Source organism: Sminthopsis crassicaudata, chromosome 1 (genome assembly GCF_048593235.1).
Source record: "Sminthopsis crassicaudata isolate SCR6 chromosome 1, ASM4859323v1, whole genome shotgun sequence".
Taxonomy (NCBI): domain Eukaryota; kingdom Metazoa; phylum Chordata; class Mammalia; order Dasyuromorphia; family Dasyuridae; genus Sminthopsis; species Sminthopsis crassicaudata.
In genome coordinates this window covers 473,420,247-473,444,081 of record NC_133617.1, presented here as the reverse complement: position 1 = coordinate 473,444,081, position 23,835 = coordinate 473,420,247, and positions in this window count along the sequence as shown.

Below are 23,835 nucleotides of genomic sequence, written 5' to 3'. Positions count from 1 at the left end.
GGAGGATTGGTTTGATCTATCTTCCAAATCCTGATCATGTTCTTGACAGGGTCATGTCATGGTTTTTCCAGAACATTATTTTGGAGATTACTGCTCTAGGTTATATTGTCTTCAATAGAAGCAGGAGTTAAGATCTTTGAATGCATGTTTTTCCTTTAAAAAAAACAATAACAACTACTACAACAATAAATCAATGTATGGGGTTTTTTAATCCTCCAAATATTCCAGATAATCTTCTCCTTAGTGCTGCCTCTGTGTAAATGGGTCCTGGTTGAAGTTTTTCAATCTAGTCCTTAAATAAAAATGGCAGAATAATAAAAAAGAGTTTACCTTGAACTTGAAGAATAATAAATCTGTTGCATAAAATAAATGGGAAATTAGCATGTAAACCCTGGGCTTTCCCCATGTGCACAATTATAAATCAGGTGTCATAAGAATATGGAAATTAGCATATTGATGAGCTTCAAGAATATATTACCATGACTTAAACATTTGGAACAAAGATGTACTTGTCAAGAATAGAAAATTTGAAACGCTTGTCTTGACTAGCCAAAAAACACATTTTAAACTTCTTGGGAAATCCTAGGCCAAAAATGGAAATTCTCCTCTTTCCCACAGAGTTTGAATCTTCATTCCTCATCTCAACTGTCCCCCTAGGTGAAACATCTTTATGGCAGCCACATCTGTCTCAGAACCAGATATAATCCCTATTTTAAGTTGTCCCAAATGTATATTGTGGGATAGTGAAGTAAAATATGGATTTCCCACTAAATCATCCAAACAAATTTATTTATTCATGGCCTGCCAAGCTATGAAGGAATGACATTGTTATTTATTTTAAAGTACATCAAAAAATCAAATATTATAATGATTATTAGGTCATTTTTGATGAATGTTGTTGAATACTGTTTTAATAAAAATTGGATTCTAATATTGAGTTATTTAAATGTTTTGTGTTACATTCTAGATACAGTTAGATAATCAACTTTCCCAAGAGTCTTAAAATCCAAATACTGTAGGAGTTTAGTGAATATTTAATAAAAAACAAAGGCAGAAATAGAGAGAAAAAGAGAGGCAAAGCAACAGAAACTTTAATCCATGCCTTCTCCCAAACAGAGAACAAGAAGCCTCATAGGCTCACAGAATTTTAGAAATGGAAGGGACATGTGGCCACACTTTTACAGAAGAGAAAAGTGAGGCTCAAAGACAGGAAATAACTTAGTCATAGAGATGAAATTTCTTAAACTTTTCCCACTCACAGCCTGGGAAATTTTTTACATGACCTTATATATGTATATAAAATAGACATGCAAATCAAACATTTAACGATAATAAACCCTAATTTTGCAATTCCCACATTCAGTTATTAGACCTTATATGGGGTCACAAGCCACAGTTTTAAAAGCTAGAATATAGGTAATTTGGGGATCATCCTAAAATCTTTCCCCATCTAGTCTATTATGACTCCAAAAATTTCCACACCATATATGGAACCATCAGTTATAGCAAATGGAGATGCTCTGAATGCTGTGGGTAAGTTCTCTTACCTGGGCAGTGTACTTTTCAGAGTGTCCACATTGATATTGAGACTGACACATGCATTGTCAAAGCTAGCTCAGTGCTTGGGAGGATCCAAGGGAAAGTGCAGGAGAGGAGAGGTATTAGACTGGCTACCAAACTGAAGATCTACAAGCCATAGTGATGACCTTATTATTGTATTCCTGTGAAAAGTGGACAGTCTATTGGCACCATGACAGGAAATTGAATGGTTTGCATTTGAATTGTCTCAGAAAGGTTCTGAAGATCACCTGGCAGGATAAGATGTTGACGTGAGGTCCTTTCTTGAACTAAATTGCCAAGCATTACAACTCCTCCTTAGAGAGAGCAACTCCATTGGGCTGTCCACATTGTTCAAACACTATATATACACTTGTCAAAAAGATTACTTTATGGAGAACTCACACAGGCCAAGCACTTACAAGGTGCTCAGAAAAAAGCATTTTATAAAAGGATATCCTCAAGGTTTCTCTTAAGAACTTAAGAATTGATTGTATGATATGAGAGACACTGGCACAGGACTGCCCAGCATGGCGTGCCCTCATCAGAGAAGGTGCTGAGCTCTAAGAACAAATTATTGAATTAGCTGAGAAGAAATACAAGATGTGCAAAATGTTCATAGGGACTATCTGTGTCGGACCTATGGCAGAGCATTCTGAGCTCATATTGATCCAATCAGCCTCAGTCAGACACACTGTAATTTGATTCTAACATAGTGATGTAATTTTGGTCCTCTGAGGAAGAATACAACAACCAACTGACTGACCAATCTATCCCACACAGGTTACTTATTTATGATTTTTAAAAAAATTTAACCTTGCTAAAATATGAATGTTACTTGGGAGATATTACATATTGGATGATTTTTTTTTATTTACTGCACTTGCAATTTCATTGGATTCATATTTCTGTAGGTATTAGATTAGTTGGTAGAAAACAAGGTTTTGAGAAAGTGGAATACAAGACAGGTAATTTTTAATAAAAGGGAAAGAAGCGATCAGAGATGGGGGCAGGGAAGGTAGAAATGGCCCAGGACATAGAAAGGCATTGCAGGGAGGTAACTATAATAATTTGTTTTAAATATAAGTAGTCAGGAACTTTGAATGGATCTATGATATCAATAATATAAGCATTGCCTCCAGCATTAAAGATTGCAGTCCATCTATATATTCCCAATCTGTTCAACTCTTGTCCATATCTTCTCATACATTTTCTACAAAGGGTCCACCCAATTTGCTAAAGGATGTTCTCTAGATATCTATATATGTTGTATGCATACCAATGAAGCACAGAAGCATTCATTATTCTTCACTATGGCTAAAAGACTAGTCCATTAGATTTTTGTAAGTGAAGTTATCTCTGTTGTTACATCTTTCAAATTGTCACATATGCTTTTGACACTTACATGGGTGATATGTTATCCATGATATTTTGTTTTACCAAATTAAATTTATTTTTCTTGTCACCAAGAAAAATACAATAAGATCCTGTACTTTCTCCAGCTTTAGAATATTGCTTGTAAAAGCCTGCCCCTTTACCTTGTCATATTTTCATCAATACTGTCTTTAATATATATGTAGATTGTTTTGATGAGAGAGAAGAAAGCAAGCATAAGAGTTAAGAGTTACTAGTGCTGGGGCAGTGGATAGAGCACCAGCCTTGAATTCAGGAGGACCCGAGTTTAAATCTGGTCTCAGACACTTAAGACTTTCTAGCTGTGTGACCCAGGGCAAGTCACTTAACCCCAGCCTCAGATTAAAAAAAATAAAGAGTTACTGGTGCCTAATAGGTCACTTTTTTGTGTTTTGTTTTATAATTTTAAAAGTCTGATAGTATTGTTTCCTCTTTCACATAATTCAAGAATAAACTCCCAACTTATATGGCTACCAGCACAAATATATGTGTGTCCTTCACCTAATTTTGTTTCTCTTCCTATCTTTATTTTCTTGAGTACCATTTCTACTTCTTCAGGCAATGAATTAAAAATTGTGATAGATAAGTAAATATGGCGGCTTTACTACATCAATGGAAAAAACTTGTTATAGAAATTGCCAGATCTTTTTCAATGTTTATCTGATAGTCCAACTTACATATCCTAATGTGATGTCTTTGCTGTATCTTTTGCTAAATTTTCTCTAACTTCATTTTTCCTTCATTATTTCTTCTTTCTTTAAGAGATAATACTTCTCATAATCTTACATCATTCTCTCTCACAGGATCTTAAAAATGAATTTATAATTCTAAATTAATGCTGCTTTACTTATTCCATCTCTCTACTTGTCAAGAAAATAAAATGTTTTTTTGGTCAAGGGTTTTTAAGTTCTTTTTGTCTTCTCATGATGGCAATTGATTTATATCAGCTAAATTTCTTTCAATAATGGTGGTAAGTCTACATCAATTTCTATAATTTTATCAGTTTCCTCATTCTTGTGTATCAGCAGCTTCTTTAAATATTGCAAAGTGGAGTTGCTTCAGTTACCCATTATAATTTTCTATTTTTATTCTTTTTAAAGTTTGTTATTGTTTTTGATGTTCATTCAAGCTGATTGATTGAATATATAGTAATAGTTCATTTAGAAATGACTACCAAACTGATAACAAGATATTTTAGTTGCAGATGGGCAGGGTGTATGCTGGAATAACATTGAACAAATGAATTAAATGTCAGTCCATCAATCAATAAACATTTATTAAGCCAGATTCTCCTAAATACTGAGAACATAGCAATTACTAATCCATCAATAAGGAGTGATTCCTTACTAGGAGTTCCTAACATCAGTGAAAAATTACAGATCCCCCAAAAACATGCAGGGATATATACACACCTCTCTCTGTCTCCCTCTCTATTTCTCTGTGTGTCTCTTTCTCTGTCTCCAAATCTGTTTTCCTCTCTTCTCCCCACCTCCTCCCCACTGTGTCTGTGTGTGTTTCTCTCTCTCTTCTCTCTCCCTCTTCCTGGATGCTCTACTTTGAGACTTTTCTGATTCTTCCATCATGCTCCAGGAAGCTCATTATTGGGAATACCTTATCATTCTGTGAGATCCCATCAGCCTTGGTACCCTCATCATTCCCTTCTGTCCCTCTTATTGGAGAGTGAAACTATGAGATCCATAACTTCCATTTCTGGAGGGAGCTCAGCTCCAAACATCTCTTCATTTCTCATCTGACTTTTCCACCAGGCTCATTGTCATGTATCTTCTGTAACCTGTCCTTCCCCCACATCAGTTTTTCAGTCTCTTTTTGGCTTTTGTATGTTGTTTTCCCCCATGAAATTTTTAAGTTCTTTGAGAATAGGGTCTATTTTTCTTTTTCTTTATTTGTACCCTAAATGCTTAGCACAGAGCCTGATTTAATAAATGTTTATAGACTGGTAGACTGACACACATCATTTAATTCATTTGTTCAATGTTATTCAGCATTCACCATGCCCATCACCTACTAATTGACCTCCTTTTTAAAAGTATTGTTGATAACTTTTTAATACATATCACAATATACAACAAAAGGAAACCATGAGTAGAAAGGGTCTATTTCATTTTACTCTGTTTAATAAGTTGTTATGGCCAAAGAATTCAGGTTAACTAGCTGGGCAGTCAATATAGATGAGCTTCTCTATCCCTACCAAGAATGATCTTCATAATATAGTCTCCAGGCCAAGAGTCTATACAAAGGCTTTTCATCATGGTGTTGGTGGTAGTCAGTTGTTTTCAGTCATGTCTGACTCTTTGTGACCTCATTTGGAATTTTCTTGGGAAAGGTATTGGACTGGTTTGCCATTTTTTTCTCCAGCTCATTTTACAGGGTTAAGCAACTTGTCCAGAGTCACATAGAAAGTAAGTGTCTGAGGCAGAATTTGAATTCAGGAAAATGAGTCTTACTAACTTTCAGATCCAATACTCTATACACTGCACTCCCAAGCTGCCCCACTGTAACATGGTACAATGTGGCAGAACTTGTGCTTCATTGGTATTTCTTTCAGGAATCCACTGTCACCACCATAATGTAATGTTAAATCAAGTTTTATAAGAATATAATGATTAACAAAAAAGTGAAAAAATAATACTAATATCTTTTAGATAATAGTAACCTTGTTCTTGAACATGTCACATCAAATAACAACAGATATGAGGTCTTTCAGATGGTCAATAAAATTTATTAAGTACATGCTATGTGCCAAGCACAGTACTAAGCAGTGGGGATGCAAAGCCAAATGGGTAACAGTATCTGCTCTCAAGAAGCTTATTTTCTATCAGGGTGAAACTACATGTAGTAGATTATTCACATACAAGATATATCTGGAGGAGATGGAAGGAAAACTTAGAGGGAAGGCATTAGAAGTGGGAAGAACCAGGAAAAAGCCTCATGAAGAAGGTGAGAGTTGGGGTGCATAGTGATAGAAAACAGAGAAGTTAATAGACAAGTAAAGAGAAAATATCCCAAATGTGGGGAACAAAGGCATGGAGTTGAGAGATAGTGTCATGTTAAGGAATAACATGAAGGCTGGTGTTGTTGGGTTGTAGAGTGTGTACAGGACATTAGCTGGTCAACTCTGCTAGACCTGTAGCCTGACCTGAATATAAGGGATCATAGTATCTTATACTTTAATTCAAGGAGAATAGCATTCTTTAAAATTCACAAATCTGTAGTTTCCCTTAAAAAAAATCACATCTCTTTTTGTAATTGATATGATGGTATACATGTAAAATCCTAGAGTTTCAACTAAAAAGCTAGTTGAAACAATATTATCAGAAAAATAGCAGTATATAAAATAAACATAAATCATCAGCATTTCTACATATTACCAACAAAGCCCTGTAAGAAGAGATAGTAAGGAGCAGCTGGAGTGTAGTGTAATATATACAGTGTGTACTGTGTATATATCAGTGTAATAGATACAACTGGAGTCAGGGGAACCTGAGTTCAAATTTGACCTCAGACACTTAAAACTTTTGGGCTGTGTGACTCTGGTCAAGTCACTTAACCCCAATTGCCTAGTCAAAAAAAAAAAAAAAAGATAGTAAAAGAAAATCACTTAAAATAACCATAGATAATATAAAACACCCAAGAGTACCAATACAAACTCAAATATTAGATGAACATAATTATAAAACACATCTTATAGATAATTGATAAATGACATGAACAAAGGACAAAGGACATGAACAAAGCAGTTTTTGGAGGAAGAATCAAAGTTATATATAGTCACGTTTTAAAATGCTCTAAATCAATATTGACTAGAGAAATGCAAATTAAACAACTTTGAGATACAGCTAACATCTATCAGAATGGCTAAAATGATAGAAGAAAAAATGACAAATGTTGGACACAATTCCATTAAGTGGAGTTGTGAGTTGATACAATCATTATGGAGAGTCACCTGAAATTATTCCCAAAGAGTTATAAGATTGTGTATACCTTTTGACTCAGCAATACAATTATTGGGTCTGTTTCCCAAAGTGATCAGGGAAAAAGGAAAAGAACATGTATGTTCTACAATATAGGAGTTCTCACTGTGATGACAAAGAACTGGAAATTTAGAGATATCCATCAGCGAGGGAATGACTGAATAAGTTTTGGTATGATTGTAATGGAATATTGCTGTGATGTAAGAAATGACAAACATTTTTTAGGAAAAAATGGAAAGACTCACAAGAAATAATGAAGAGTAAAACATGCAGACCTAAGTAAATGTGAATGACCAAGCAACATTCAAATCAACTACAAAGAGCTTATGAAGACACTATTCATTCCCAGAGAAAGAAAGGATATACGGAACCATGTATTATATAGTTTGAGGGTTTCTGGGTATAATTTTGGGATAATTCATTATTTTATTAGTCATGCTAACAGATAATTAATAAAAACTAAGACCCTTCATAGAATCTACTTAACATTTATAAGCCTTTGGAAGAATGGGTATTCCTGAGGGTGGCAATCAACTCTGATTGTTTAATAATTAAGGAGAAGAATGTATATTATAAAAAGAGGTGGATTTATTCTAATGAGGGTAAAGGTGCATGACTGATCATTTAGTCTTGGACGAAGAGACTTATCTTTTATCCAGACTAACCCAATCTTAGGCAATCTAGACAAAAGGGGATCACTAACATCTTTTATTAATTATCTGTTAGCATGATTTTAAAAATGATTACCCAACAATGATGTCTCTCAAACTTTTTATCAGTTTCACAAATATATATATAGTTGTCAAATGTTGGCCTTCTCTAATGCGAGCTTAGGGAAGAAGGAAAAAAAATAGGAGACAGAAAAATAGCTTGGAACTCAAATGCAATTTAAACAAAAAATTTCTAAACATCAATGATGAGTAAGGGTGCACAAAAAAAAAAGTAGTTTGTTGGTTGATTTGATTTTCTTATTCCTTTAGTTTTTGGATTTATCAGCCATTCTAGCTATTTTGATCTACAAAAATCCCTCCTCTTCTTTCTCTGGGAAAGCCCCATACTAGTTCAGAGACCTTGAATAAGGTAATAATAAAGGAATAATAAAAAAGGGATATCCTTTAAATCAGTTAGTATTGATTACTTTGTTATTTTTAGTTTGATTTCTTTAGGAAAAGCTAGCCCTAACAACTAAGTCAAACTAACAAAGATACTCTGTTAAGTCTAGGTTATAGGTATAGATTTAGATTTATAGCACATAAATTTATAACAAATTTAATCTATACTGGATAGGTATAGATTTAGTGAATAAATAGATACAATTTTATTATTTAGTAGCAGATAATTTAAAGTAACATAAAGCAAAATAATCATAGAATTATAAGAATCTTGTAAAGGCCAAATTACCCTTTTTTAGAAATTAGAAAAAGAGATAGCTAAAGTTAAATCCCTCTTTCTAGTCTTAGTGAAGGTACTCCTTTTTTCTCTCTTGAGTTTAGAGATGAAAAGTCTAAGTTGAATAATGCAATTTTGGCAGCTAGAAGATAGAAAGTGACTGCTAACTACAAACCACAAGGTTCCCTTTAAAGTGAGCTTTCTGGCTATAAAAGGCATCACCTGTAAGGCAAGGACTTCTGGGGTAATCTCATTTGGACAGTTTATAAATTACCAGCAGTAAGAATATAGGCTGAAGTGAACTAGTCAGATTACTTGTTTTGTCCATTTGAATTATGTTCAAAACAAGTTTAGTATTTTTGTTTCTTTTTTCCATTATAAAGATAAACTCTGTAAATCACTCCTTGGTGACTAATTAATGAAGAATTGGTTGATTTGATTTAATGGTAACTCGCTAGCCCTACTATTAAATTATTATTTGCTTGGTAACTTTGTACCTCAGTTTCTTTTCATTTCAGATAAATAATTTTAATAATATCATTAAGACAGGCTTGAGAATGACACTGAAAGAGAAGACTAAGAGAAGGAAGATAATGATGACCATGAAAAACATAGTTCATTTAATTTATTTAATTTTTCTGCTTAGTTATGGAAACTACACTAGTAGTTTCTAGAACTAGAATGTTCTCTCCAAGTGAGTTTCTACATTGTTCTGGTCATCAAGATGAATCAGTCCCTTTCTTCCACTGTACAAAACTGTCTAGATTGATGAAGACAGAATCTTATAAAATAGTTGCTCACATAAAACGACCCCAAACATCCAGTTGATAAGAGAGTTTTCAAAAAGCTATATCATTAGGACTCAAGCATTAAAGGGGGGGAGAGAGTTGTTTCCATTTTTTTATTCATTTGTTTAGTGTCCTATAGACCCAGATTAAAATAACCAGTTAAATAATATTTTATTAAATTGAAAAATATTTTTGTTCTAATCTTTCACTGATATGAGAAATAAATTTGTAAGGTATTGAATTTTTTTTTAATCAAAACTAGACTCCAGCAATTGAGTGGCTAGCATTTGTAATGAAACAGCCATTTATATGTCAAAACTAGAGATTTTGCAAGCTCAGCCGGTCTACAAAATGTCCTGCATTTGTTATGTAATATGCACATTAACTTTATCACCCTACCAATTGCAGGCTTTCCATTGCCATCATAAATTTGTACTGAGGATAAGGAATAAAGAAGACTTCATTCAGCGTCTTTAAAATGTCTATGTAAGTTTACTGTGTTAGGAGTAGGCAAAGTGAATAATCACAAAGGCACATGACACAGCTTAGAGCAATGAGGGACACTTAAATGTGCAAATATTTTCCAGGCTAGAAAATTCCAATCTTTGTGGTATGTAGATATTTATCTTTTGATTTAAATCAGATTATACAAGGAATTTACAATTTACAAACACCAGAAGATAAAACCACAAATTTGAAACCTTGTCTAAGAAACCAAGGATTTGACCCCAAATCCCATGCTCCTACCCCTTTGATCAGATCACAAGATTTAAAGTTAGAAGGGACATTAGATATCACATAGACCATTAGTTATTACTTTCATTTAGTCTCAGAGATGGAGGAGCAAAAAGAACTGAGATTTTTTAATCTAACATTCCTTTTAGGTCAGTCAACCTTTTGTAAGAAAACAGCATGCTAAGATAAAGACATCTTCTATTGTCTTCTTAACAGTAAGGATTATTAAATATGAACCCATTGAGAATAGGTTTATTTTTTAATGCAAACTTGTAACTGAACAATTTCCTTAATATTTCAGAGGGCATAGCATTCAAATTCAGACCTAGAAGGGACTTTAGACACCTCTACCACACCTTATCATTTTGCTGATAGGGAAACTGCCTATAGGCAGTTAAAATTTCTTCCTTGTAAGATTATTTTAAAACTAGGGGCTAGGTAAATGGAAAAGTAGACAAAACACTAGCCCTGGAGACAGAAGGACTAGAGTTCAAATCTGGCCTCAGACACTTATTAGCTCTATGTCCCTGGGCAAGTAATTTAGCTAAATTGCCTCCAAAAAATAAAACAAACAAACAAACAAATAAATAAATTAAAGACAAAAAATTTTAAAGTAACTTGACCAAATCAAGTACATAGGATAGAAAACAGTGCAGAGGAGATAAAAAACTACAAATATTGAGGGATCAATTTTCAAGATATTTTTTTAAATTATATAGATCTTATTATCACCTCAAAACAATTATCAGGAGATCAGTATTTCTGATCGATATATCTATTTTCTAATCTCTACAATCTTCATAGGAATGACATATACACAAATTGAAGGTATGCTTGTTGAAAACTTAAAAAAACCTACCATAAATATACCCCTTAATGTTTGTGCTTTCTGTATGTTATCTCACTTGATCCTCAGAGCAAATCTGTGAATGTAGACACAACAAATATCATAGGATCATAGACTTGGAGCTGGAAAAAACCTCAGCAACCATACATAATTGATTCCTTTACAATGCTACTTTTTTTACATGTGTTTAAAAATATTATTCTGAAAAAGTTTTCATAAGCTTCACCAGATTGCCAAAGTGGTACATGACACAAAGATGAAGCATCACCTTATTCAGCCTATTGCATCCAGAATTCCAGAATCTGTGCTAAGCTGCTTGGGTGATGTCCTTCATTTTCAGAGGACCAACATGACATCAGTCAGTGTGTCTGGCTGAGGCTTATCAGACCAATATGAGTTTGGAATGTTCTACCACAAGTTAGGCAAAAATTCCCCAAGTTTTTCAGAAAAATCTTCTTTTGACCACCACATGAGTGCTTTCCTTTTGTTAATTCTCTGTAAAATAGTCTTTTAGGCAAGCATACATTTAGCATCCTAACAATTTGACCCAATCCATCTGAGTTTTGCTCTCTGCAGTAGAGTTTGAATGCTTGATAATTTATTTGTCTCTGAATTAGACTCAGTGTCTGGTGTCTTAATCTGCCAGGTGATCTTTAAAATCTTCCTAAGACAATTCAAATGGAAGCAATTCAAGTTTCCTGGCATGGCGCTAGTCAACTATGCAAGCTTCAAAATCATATATATATATAGCAATAAGGCAAGCACAATGACTCTGTAAGTCTTTAGTTTAGTAGTCAGTCTAACACCTCTTCTCTTCCTTACTTTCCTTTGGAGTCTTCCAAAGGCTGACAACCTGTGTGTCAACCTCATTTTTAATAGGTAAATCCCCATTAAGTACACTGCCAAAGTAAGTAAACTTATCCACAGTATTCAAGACTACTCTGTTTGTTGTAACTAAATGGAGTGGGTACCAAATGGTTCTACCTATGGATGGTGTAGTGCTGGCTGGTGGAACACTTACGTGTTCTTGTGTTTCATCACAATTAAAAAATGTTAGGCCAAAACTAACACAAGCAGCAGAGAACCAGTCCATACTTTGTTGCACCTCAGCTTCAGAGGCTACTTGAGTAGATAATGATTTGCAAACAAAAATCATGGGCCAACTTTTCCCCCACTTTAGTTTTGGCTTGTAGTTTTTTCAAGTTAAATAAGTCAGTGTGGTAGCTGATTTTGATGCTACGTTCATCCTCTTTGAAGACATCTGATTATACTAAGCACTACAAAAACAAATACAAACACACAAAAAAGCCCTCAAAGAGCCTACATTTGAATGGAGAAAACAACACATAAAAGGAAGCTAAAAAGGATGGAAAAACAGGGAGAAAGAATAAAGGATCTGAGATCCAGAAATCTGTAGCCTAGTGACACATGAAGAAATGGTGGTGTGGGAGCCCTCCTTAAATGGAAATTCTGGGAGAAGCAGTCTAATCAAAAGGAGAGGGCACCAAGAACAGAGAGTATTTCCAAAGTGAATTCTAGAAGGAAGTGATCTTCCTGGGTGAAGAACAGGTACCTTCAAGATAATATTATTATACCTGTTATTATAGATTGAGGAGATGAAGGCTCAGAAAAGATAATGAACTTGCCTATGGTGAGTGACAGAGACTGAATTTGAAGTCTGACTTCAAGTTCAGTGTTTTTCCACTATTATAGAATCACTGGATTTATATTTGAAAAGGACCTTAGGGATTATCTAATATAGTGAACTTGACCTGGAGTCAAGCTTGGAGATGGGGTAAACAAAAAGAACTAAATGACTTCCCTTTTTTTATGTAGCACTGCATCCAACTCACTTATTATCTAACAAAGAGAACAAGACACAAAGCAAAGGGCACTCCAGAGACATTTCATTGACTAGAAAGGGACAGATTTAGATGAAAATACAAGGCATCAAGAACACATAACCTTACTTGTACTTATTTGACCAGAGACTTAGAAATTCCCCATTAGAACCATCCCATCTGAATAAGATATTATCTTCAGAAGACTCTCACCCCCATTAAAAATCAAATATGGTATAACAATGCTGGGTTTTTGAGCCAGGAAGACAGGGTCAAATCCCATTTCTGGAAAGAGCTATGTGTATATGGGCAAGTCATCTTACCTTTCTGAGCCTCAGTTTCCCCATCAATAAAAAATGGCTACAATATCTGTTTTTAAGGTTGTTGTAAGGCACAAATGAGATCAAATGTATAAAGCTCTTTGTAAATTTTAAACAATTAATAGAAATGCTATTTAATTTTGACCAGATGTATTATTTAACTCTGGTTGAAGAACTCTATCAATGGAGATTGATTGGTATTTACTCTTCATCTTTAGTCTTAGGGGGGTGCCCTGAAGTTTCTAAAAGAATAAACAACTCACCAGGATCACCTAGCCAGTATATGATAAGGCAGGCAACATGAATACAATTGTTCATCTCTCACAGATCAACTTCTCATACACTGAACCATCCAGCTTCTCATATAAGCTATTGCTCTTATTATTAAGGTCATTATAGGGGAGCATATCATCAGGTCTGTTAGCTTAGATAAAAGAGAAAGTTCAAATAAATGTTTATGGAAAGGAAAGGTTTATGAGAAATAAGAAATATCTGGAATATTTAGACTGGGAAGACCAATCTAGCAAGATAATAATAAAGCCAACAAACTGAGATCCTATCAATAATAATAATAATACCTAGGATTTATACAGCATTCTAAGGCTTACAAAGTGATTTAAATGCTACCTCATTCAGACTGTTACTTTTCCCTTCAAGGGAACTGAGGCTGACAGCATTTAAGTGACTTGCCCTAGGTTACACAAACTAGAGTCTGAAGCCAGATTTGAAATCAGATTTTCCTGACTCCATGTCCAGCAATTTCTTCCCCATGCCATTTAGTTCCCCATTACCTAACTTGCAAAGTTTAGGAACTTGTCCAACCCTCAAGAGAGTTATACATCTAATAACAGAGATAAGATTTGAAATAGGACAAGTACAGAAGTTCCTTGCTCCTAAAGTTATCAAAAACTTTGACCTTCAATCTCTTGTGGAAGTAAGCCAAATGGAGCTAAATGACTATGGCTTTAAAGGTGTGATACAGTCAGCTTGGAACAGAAAGGCACCAGCCATCTTTGGACAAAGGATAACAAAAAAGTATGGTTTAAATGGAATCTAGATCAACCATTTAGATGATAATTTTATCTAGGTCAGGCCTGATCTGAAAACAACCTGATAAATTAAGCTTTTCCTAAACCTTTGGTCAATAAAAATCCAACTTCTAGAAGAGCAGAGTGTAGTGTACATGTATAATTTATACTATAGCTAGTTCATTATTAAAGTTCATTAAATTCTGATGTGCCCTTCAATGCTTCAAGGATCTGTGATTTCACTCATTTGGTTCTTCTGTTCATTTGATGGGAACCTCCTGAATACCTACTTTGTAGATGATTTAGTAAGTTGTTGAAACTGAAAATATTCATTCCTTTGGTGACCAAGTCTTTACTGATAAAACTCACCAGATTTAGGTAGGCTGATCCTTAGACAACAAACATGTAATTCATTACTAGGTTCATACTCAAAGCTATTCAGTGCTCCTTGGGACTTGCCAAAACTTATATTCCTCTAATACAGTTTTTGAGAACCTTGAGTCTCCTCCACAATACAATGAGATAATAAAAGACTTTAGTAAAGGTAAATATTGATAATAATTAAAGAAAAAATAACTAATGTTGGGGTGGAGGATATTGCCCACAAATTCTTCCATACCACAGGATTCTGGGACTCGTTTTGGTTGGTTAGTTTGTTTCCATCGTGAGAATGGAACAAACATTTATTTTCTTCATATTTAAGTACCAGATAAGATTTGTCTCCTAAGCAAACCAAACTTAAATGCACGTATTTTAAAATATACAATTTTCTTGTTTTAAGAACTATCTGCAAAGATATTATTTCTAACCAACAATAATATATATTGAATGTCTGAATTTGCCCTATCTCAGCATAATATTTCTCCAAGTTTGTGGCAAGGATCCCTGAAACACCACAAGTTCATGGTTTGTGTCTTTTTTTAAATGAATCTTGCATTTTTTGTTAATAGCTATTTTAAAAAATAATAATTTTGTTTTATAACATATTTTTGGAAATTAATGAGCATTTAAAAAGGACATTTCCTTATAAAAAGTGGAACTGAAAAAAGATTCGTGTAAAATGCAAATCACTATTTTGTAAATCTTGTTGTTTTAAAAATATAAAATATATTTTTTCATGATAAAAATAAAAATAAAAAATAACAATTTTAGAGGATTTTACTACAAGAGTTCTGTCGAAAATCTTTTTAAATTAAAGGGTTCTATCTACTGGCATGCTAAGAAATGTTTAATAAGCAACTCTCCAAAAAACATACTTTTTTCTAGATTAATTTTCATGATTAATATTTTCTCAGTTACTTTTTTAAGTCTAGAATCACCACTCTAAGGCAACACAGTTTCCTCTAAAAGACAAGCACCTTTGGGAAGTTTTGCCTAAGCAGCATTCTATACATGTACAAGCAACTCTCCAAGGACTTCATGGCAGATCCTACGCCCACACTGCAAGCAAAAGGAAATGTGTCTTGTAGGAAAAACAAAGGTAAGAACTGAATTACCCCAAAAACCACTCGGACAATTAACAAATGGAATGAAGGGGTGACGCATATTTTAGACTTTTCCTAATCTCTTTATCTTCTTTTCAACCCTACCTTTCCCTGAAAACTACCTGTTTTAAGTCTCATTTTCTCAGGACCCTTATATTTGTTTAGCTATTTCATGAACCAATTCAAGCTAAAATGCTAATAATATTTGTATCAGTGGTTTCTTCCAAAGAAGGATTCTGATTGTTTAAGAGGGAAACATTCAGGCCAGTGGTGGAGATATTTGGGAAACGTGATAAAAGTCAATTCAGAAAGCACCCAGAGTCTCAAATATACTATGGCCTCATATATAGTATAATATATTATTTAATAGTATATTATATAATAGTAATAATATATAATAGTATAATATACTATTTACACGACTAACCAAGAACATTTTAGCTTTGATCATGGTCCTCATTGCCAAAGGGACATTTGAAAACTAGATATACTTCAGAGAGCACTAGAAATTTGGCATAAGTTCATATTTTATGGAGAAAGAACAGATACCACTCTGTCAGAGAATTTATTTTCAAAGTTCTGCTGTGCCACTGTGTCTGGATGGTTCACAGCATAATAAAGGGATTGATCAGATTAGCCTGGCAGGCCTCAGAACTTGAACTGGATGCTGACAGGGTTGGCAGAAAGGGTCTAATCGTCAGTATCCATTAAAAAATATTTTCAGCTTAATGGAGATAATTGCTCATGAAGTGCCTCAATGGAAAAGACTAATTAGTCTTCCAGGTTGCAGGATCACATCCTGTTGAGTGGAAGTGCCTCCAGCACCACTCAAGGTGGCCCTGATTAAAGGAAATAGAGCCAGACACTACCTTGGATAATGAAATCATCTCTGACTAAAGTCTTGTCTGAAAGGTGCAAATTCTGAGAAATGATCTTTAGCACATGGACTTAGAAAGTTCCTATTACACTTTGTAAACCACAACTACTCCAGCTTGCTTTTCATCCTATACCTTTCCTTCAGATTTTTTTTCAGCAATATCCACTGATAATATATTTTCTCATGAAGCTAAATAATAATAGTTAATATTTATATAGTGTATTAAGATTTACAGATATATATATATATACACACATATATATGTATATTCCCACAAATATAAATTGGTAATATTGACCTCATTTATATTCCTCCAGGAAGAAACTTAAGACCATCAAAACAAAGTATTTGGTAGAATTTCTGAAAAGATGTTTACATTTTACCTTGACTCTTCAAATGTCCAAATACTTTCCTCCAAATCAAAGACATCTAATAAGACAGGCCAAGGTTTGGGTTTATTCTCTTTGGGGTGATCACCTTTCCTGATACACAAACTTACCAATTAGCTCTGAGCAACAAACCCCAAATTTCCAACTTAGAATTCACAAGATTGCCTCCAATACCAGACTTGCCCATCACAGGATCACTGTTCAGTCGGCCATGATCAGGCAAACAAACACAAATCAGGAATAGCCAGAGGCACAGGCTCAGGGTTGCCCAAATGATATTAAAGAAGTTGTCATACTGTTGAGGTACAGGAGAACATGACAGCCCTTTCCTCCCAATCCTCTAAGAATGGTCTTCTATAGTCCTAACATGATTTATAGCCCAGAAAAAAAAGAAAATCATTATGAAAGAAAATCTAACTTTTCTGGCTTAATGGCCAATAAGGAAATTATTCCAGTACTCTCCACACCAAGCTGCCTCCAAATACTTCAAGTGAAAAATAGTAGAAGAAACAATTTCCCATATCAAGGAACTTTTACTCTTATGTCTGCTCATTTTAAGTCTTAAGTCCTCCAATACTGAGTTACACACATCCCTGGAGACTTTGAAGGCTTCCAAGGGAGCTCTAATACAAACTCCCTGGCATGGCCCCTATAAGCCCACTTTCACAAATGCTCCCTTGGATGAAATATCCAATCTATTCCTCATTAATTCAACAAACATGAGGAAGTATCTTTAACTTTTCTAAAATGTGTATAGGCTGGGTAATGGGTTGGTAAAATAAACCAAACAAGAGCCAAGCTATCCTACTTTTGCTGACCTTGGGTTAGGCTTGAGGATTTGAGTAGGAAAAGGAAGCTATAACCCTGGGTGGCAGTTCCAGGGAAGATCAAAGAGAAGTAGGGAGAGCAGTTAGTTAGCAGGGCAACCTAATTGGAATGAGGATCAAAGTCAAGTTATAACAGCAGGCAAAGGGCTTATCCAGCAAGAAATCAGCATAGGTTATAAAAGCCAGGATAGATCAAAAGGCATATTTCTACAATTCAGACAGACTCCCTACTGTATTCTGGAGATAACAAACTTGGGTAAAAAGCATTGGTATAGAATCTAAGAGGTATCACTACCGGCATTTGATAGAATTTTACCAAAATCATCTGTGCTGGAGAAGAGGCATTGGCCATGACCCTGACCCAATTATCTCTTCCACAGCAGAGTCCATGATGGTCAGTAACAACAACCACTCAATTCAATTTTTGCAGGCTCCAACTACTCCTAGCAGGTAGATTCAACAGGGCTCACCTACTACTGTTGCTAAAATTTTTGCTAAATTGCTAAATTGAGTGGCGATAGGGACTAGAGTTAGTCCCTTAATGTAGGGAACTCCCAAAAGAGGAAACTCTACAAAGCAGGTTGGTACTTCCCCACAGGTCTTATTAAAGATTGCCTATGGTACAAAGACATTACATGACACCCTAGGGTCAAATAGCCAGTATATCTCAGAGAAAGGACTTGAACCAAGGCATTCCTGACAGCAAGATTAGCTCTGTTTACTAAGGCAGCTAAGTGGCACAGGTAGACTCAGAATCAAGAAGACTCAAATTCAAAGCCAGCCTCAGACACTTATTAGCTGTAAGATCATGAGCAAGTCACTTAACTTGGTCTGTCTCAGTTTCCTCAAACTATAAAATGAGGCTAATGATAAAGTGCACAAAGATCCAATGAAATAATAGTGCTTAGCACAATGTCTGGCACATAGTGAGTGCTTAATAAATCCTTATTCTCTCCAAATTCTTATTCTCTCCCTCCCATTATGCCATGATGCTTCTCAGTGAGATGACTATTCAAAACTCCCTGAGACAGGATAAATGTAGGACCCTGTAATTTGTGTCATTCCACTCCAACACACCTCTGCAGAAATAAAGACAATGTAGTCATTTGTATATTATGTACATATTGTTAGAAATAAAAGGGAGAATCGAGGTCCATAATGATGCTCCTAAGAAAACTCTCAGCTCCAACTGCAATCCTCATGATTCTTCAGATTTAGGAGAATATATAACATATAACTCCTAACATTAGACCTAAAATACAAATTTGGGACCAGTTTCTTTAGAGACTTACTTAAAATCTTTACTAACTACTTCTTAGTGATGCTGCAAATTGCTATGTTTACAAAACAATCTCTGAACTTTGAGGGCTAGGGTTTGCAAGACACTTTTAATATTTGCCAAGAGCATCTGTTATTTTTTAAAGGGAGAGAAAAATTGCAATAAATAAATTTTAAAAGCCCCCTCTAGTAGACAGCTCTTCTGCTCATCCATCTGGAAAGCAGATGCCATTTTGGTCTAAGAGAGCTAACCAAAATTTTGACTATTGCTGGGATGAATTGGTTAGGGATGTTAGTCTGCTACAAGATTATTACACATTGATCATCATCATAATAATAAAAGCAATAACAACAACAATAATAATCTATTTAAGACTTGCAACTGAGAATCTGTATTATCCTAAGGTCACACAGCTAAGTAAATATATTTTTTTAATTAATTTTATAATTATTAAAAATTTTTTGACAGTACATACGCATGAGTAATTTTTTATAACATTATCCCTTGTATTCATTTTTCCAAATTTTCCCCTCCCTCCCTCTACTCCCTTCCCTAGATGACAGGCAATCCCATACATTTCACATGTGTTACAGTATAACCTAGATACAATATATGTGTGTAAATCCAATTCTTGTTGCACGTTAAGTATTGGATTCCGAAGGTATAAGTAACCTGGGTAGATAGACAGCAGTGCTAACAGTTTACATTCACTTCCCAGTGATCCTTCTCTGGGTGTAGTTGATTCTGTCCATCATTGATCAACTGGAAGTGAGTTGGATCTTCTTTATGTTGAAGATATCCACTTCCATCAGAATACATCTTCATACAGCATTGAAGTGTACAGTGATCTTCTGGTTCTATTCATTTCACACAGCACTAAGTAAATATCTTAAGCAGGATTTGAACTCAGTTCTTTCTGAGCAGAACATCAACACTTCAACTAAAGGAGTAATGCTACCATAGACTATATGAACAGAACTATAATGTTCACTAAAAACCATCCTCCCATTATATTAATTAAAGTAGTGCCAACTATTATGGAAACACTGGGTTCAATTTTGGTATCACATTTTTGTTTTAAGTTTTTTGGAAATAATTAGGGTTAAGTGACTTGCCTAGTGTCACTCAACTAATTAAGTGTCTGAGGCTGGATTTGATCTCAAGTCCTCCTGACTAGGGAGCCAATTCTCTATGTGCCATTTTCTGGTTCCACATTTTAAGAGAAAGTTTAATAAACTAGAGTAGACCCAAAGGAGAGAGCCCCTGATGGCAAAGCATCTAAGAACCATAGAGTATAAAAGGAATGGTGGAAAGAACTGGAATGTTGAATGTGGAAAAGACCTAGGTGAGACATAAGAGCTGTCTTTAGATACGTGTGAGGAATGAAAATTTCAAGAGACAAAAAAGAGTGTATCAAAATTAAATAATTAATTATCAATATTATAGCATAATATTAATTTATTTCATGAGGGAATAGCTGTAATGTAGAAAAGAGATTATTAGACTCATTTTTAGTTGCTCCAAAAAGTAGATAAGAAGAGAAAGCATACAGTGGTAATATAAATAAAACAACTCTTGATTACACCTTCAATTACACAATAGTTCTAATCTTAGTTAATGTGAGTGTAAATAGAACTCTTTAAAATGCACAAGAAAGCATGCTATTTAAAAGAAATCACTTAAGTGAAATGGAAAGAGCACTGAATTAGGAATTAAAGAGTCTATGTCTACATTCTATCAGTATGACATTACACAAGTAACATCCCTTACATGAACCTCGGTTTCCTAATTTTTAAAATATTCTCTTTCATTGTCTCCACCTCCTAGCTTCCATCTTTTTGTTGTTTAACAAACTTCATGACCTTATTTGGGGTTTTCTTGGCAAAGATATTGAAATGGTTTGTCATTTCCTTCTTCAGTTCATTTTACAGATGGAGAAATTGACTCCAACACTCTATCCAAATGCATCACTTAGCTACCCTGGCTTCTTTTAAATTTCAACTAAAATGCCACCTTTTGCAAGAGACCTTTCCCAGTCTTCCCTAATTCTAGCATCATCCCCTTTGAAATTACTTCCCATCTATCCTACTCTTTCTTGTATGTACAAAGTTATTTGGGTACTGTCTCCTTCATTAGAATGTGAGCTACTTGAAGGTAGTGATTATTTTTATTTTTCTTTGTATCCCTGGCACTTAACATAGTGACTGACACATAGTTAAGGACAGACTAAATATTTATTACTGACTGACTGGATGAGGGGATTGGACTAAATGATCTCCAAAGTCTCAGGATTCAATTAAGCTCTCATTTTGAATCCTTTAGTGAAACATATAATTTCCCCTTAATTTAGCTTCTGTGTAAATCATGGTTTTCATAACTAAGAATTAATATCAGTTACACATTCAATTTGGGAATATTTATTGAATGTCCACAACATGCAAGACCTATTCAGAATGTGTCTTCTTTTTTGTCAATCTAATTCAATTTTTCTAAATTACCAAATTTAGATCTGTAGTAGACTATTAACAATCATATAAAAGATTATTCCAAATAATTTGTAATAAAAATGTGAAAAATCATTAACAATCATATAAAATATTGTTTCAAATCATTTGTAATAAAAGATGTGAAAAATCAAAACAATTCTGGTGTTTTATTTCACATCCCAGGAAACTGACAAAAGTGAAAAAAATAGAAATAGTCAGTGTCAGAAGGACTATAGGAAGACACATACTAATATACTATTAATGGAGCAATGAATTGATCTAACCTTTCTGGAAAGTGATTTGGAATTATTTATTTCAATTTTCCTAAAATGTCCATATCTTTTTGGCCATGAGATTTCAAGGCTAGACATATGTTTCAAGGAGATTAAAAACTGAAAAGAAATTTCATAATGTTAATATAAGCATTTATATGGTAGAAAAGAATTAGAAACAAATGGGTATCAATTAACTGAGGAGTAGCTAAACAAAATAGAGCATATGAATGTAAGGGAAGTACAGTGCTATAAGGAAGCATAAATATAAATAATAATATTTATATATATATATAATAAGAATAATTGGAAAAACTCTAATAACAGAATAAAGCAAGCAAAACCACGAAAATATATACAATGATCATTAACAATAGAAATGTAATTGGGGAGTTGGGAGGGGAAGTAAAAATGAAAGTGAACACTATGTAGTTTAATGACTAAATTTGGCAGTAGAAAAAAGTTAGGGAGATTGCATCACTTCTTTGTAGAAAACTGATGAGGGGAGCATGAACTGGACGCATAATATTATATATACTGTCAGATACAGTTAGAGATTGTTTTTGGTGAATGGATTTTTTCCCTCTTAATTTTAATCTTTATTATAAAAATAGATCACTAGATACATAAAAATCAAAAAACCAATATTTTTTAAAATTTAAGATATGTATTCTAAAGATATTCTTCAATTACTTGGTCTTTTCCTATGTAAATGGACACACCAAATTCTTTTGAAAGAATACAATCATATAAATGCTTATTACATGTCAGGCACTCTGTTAAGCATGAGAATACATAGAAAGGTAAAAACATGATTCTTATACTTAAGACATTCTCATGTTAATAGGAGGAGGGTGGAATGCAATAAATAACTTTCAACAATCTCTAAAATGTCTTGGGATTGATGCAATTAGTCAATGTCATCTGCAAACAGAAACATTTGCAGGACCTCAACATCCACAGGGAATCCATTTATTGTCCAAATTTCATTATACATTTGGATGGACTTCATATAGGATTTGTTTAACATTTTATCTATTGGGGATAAGCAGTACAGATGAAGAATAATCTTGGCCAATAGTTAAAAAAAGAAAAGAAGAAGGGATGGATTCTTTTAGGGACATTAGAAAGCTCTTCTACTGACTCTAACCTTCCCATAAAAGCAATGTGCATATTTGCAATTCCAACTTTTTAATCAGTATTCCCCAGAATCTTGGAAGAACTGGAAACAAATATCACACAGAAACACATAATGTCTAAAACAGAAAACAATGAGGAACTCTGAAGAACAGGAGTAAAGGATTTCATCAAGGAATGAAACTAGGAAATGAAGAGTGAAGAATGACAGATGGAGAGCCATAGTACTCTACTAGCATCTTTGACCTTCAGCATATTGGTTATACTCCCTGTATGATGAACTTTTGGAAAAAAATGTGAATGAAAGTTCCACAGAATGGGTAGCCATGTGTGGATTGCGATCTGCATAACTGAAAAGAAGTCCTGAATTGATTAGATCACAGATGTATTTGACAGTTTGAACATAATAAAGATTTTGTGAGTGAATTGTAACAGGTTGGGTATCTAACGTGACCTCCACACCAGGTTTTGTGCAGAAGTCTTGCCATTTTCCTCTTCCTTTCTTGCTCTTTCAGTTTCAAAAGTATATTCTTTTCAAAGACTGACCCCTGAATATATTATTTGTCATTAGTAAGGGCAGGATATTCCTTATCTCAATTCTCCTATTCTTTTACTCCTCAAATATATCTCAAGTTTTATGGATGAATTCAAAATCTAAAAATGTACCACTAAGCAAGACTACTAGCAAGATAGTTAAGGAGATAAAGTTTATCTTCAGTACTGTCAGTCTTCTTTTTCCTTCCTTTCAGATTCATATTATTCTCTTATTCTCTCCAATGTGTATGATGTAGAACCATATTAGAACTGAAAGGGATCATAGTGCTCATGCCATTCAAGTTCTTTTCATGCTACACATGAAAGAAAACAAGACCCAAAGGGATGAAATGATTTGTTTATGGTCATACATCTATTAAGTAATGAAGCCTAGACTTGAATTCAGATCTTCTAATTCCAAATTCAGTGTTCTTTCCATTATATCACAGTCTTACTGTGAACAAACACCTAGCATTTTAAATATTAGCTATATATGTAGAAGAAATAGATTGGTCCCCAAATAAAAGAGATATCACGCATCATTGCAGCAATTTGTGAGGAAGTAATTGGATTAATTGGCAGGGAGGGGTGAATGGGCCTTCTTCCCTATACCGTGAAATTAAATTGGTACTGGACAGTG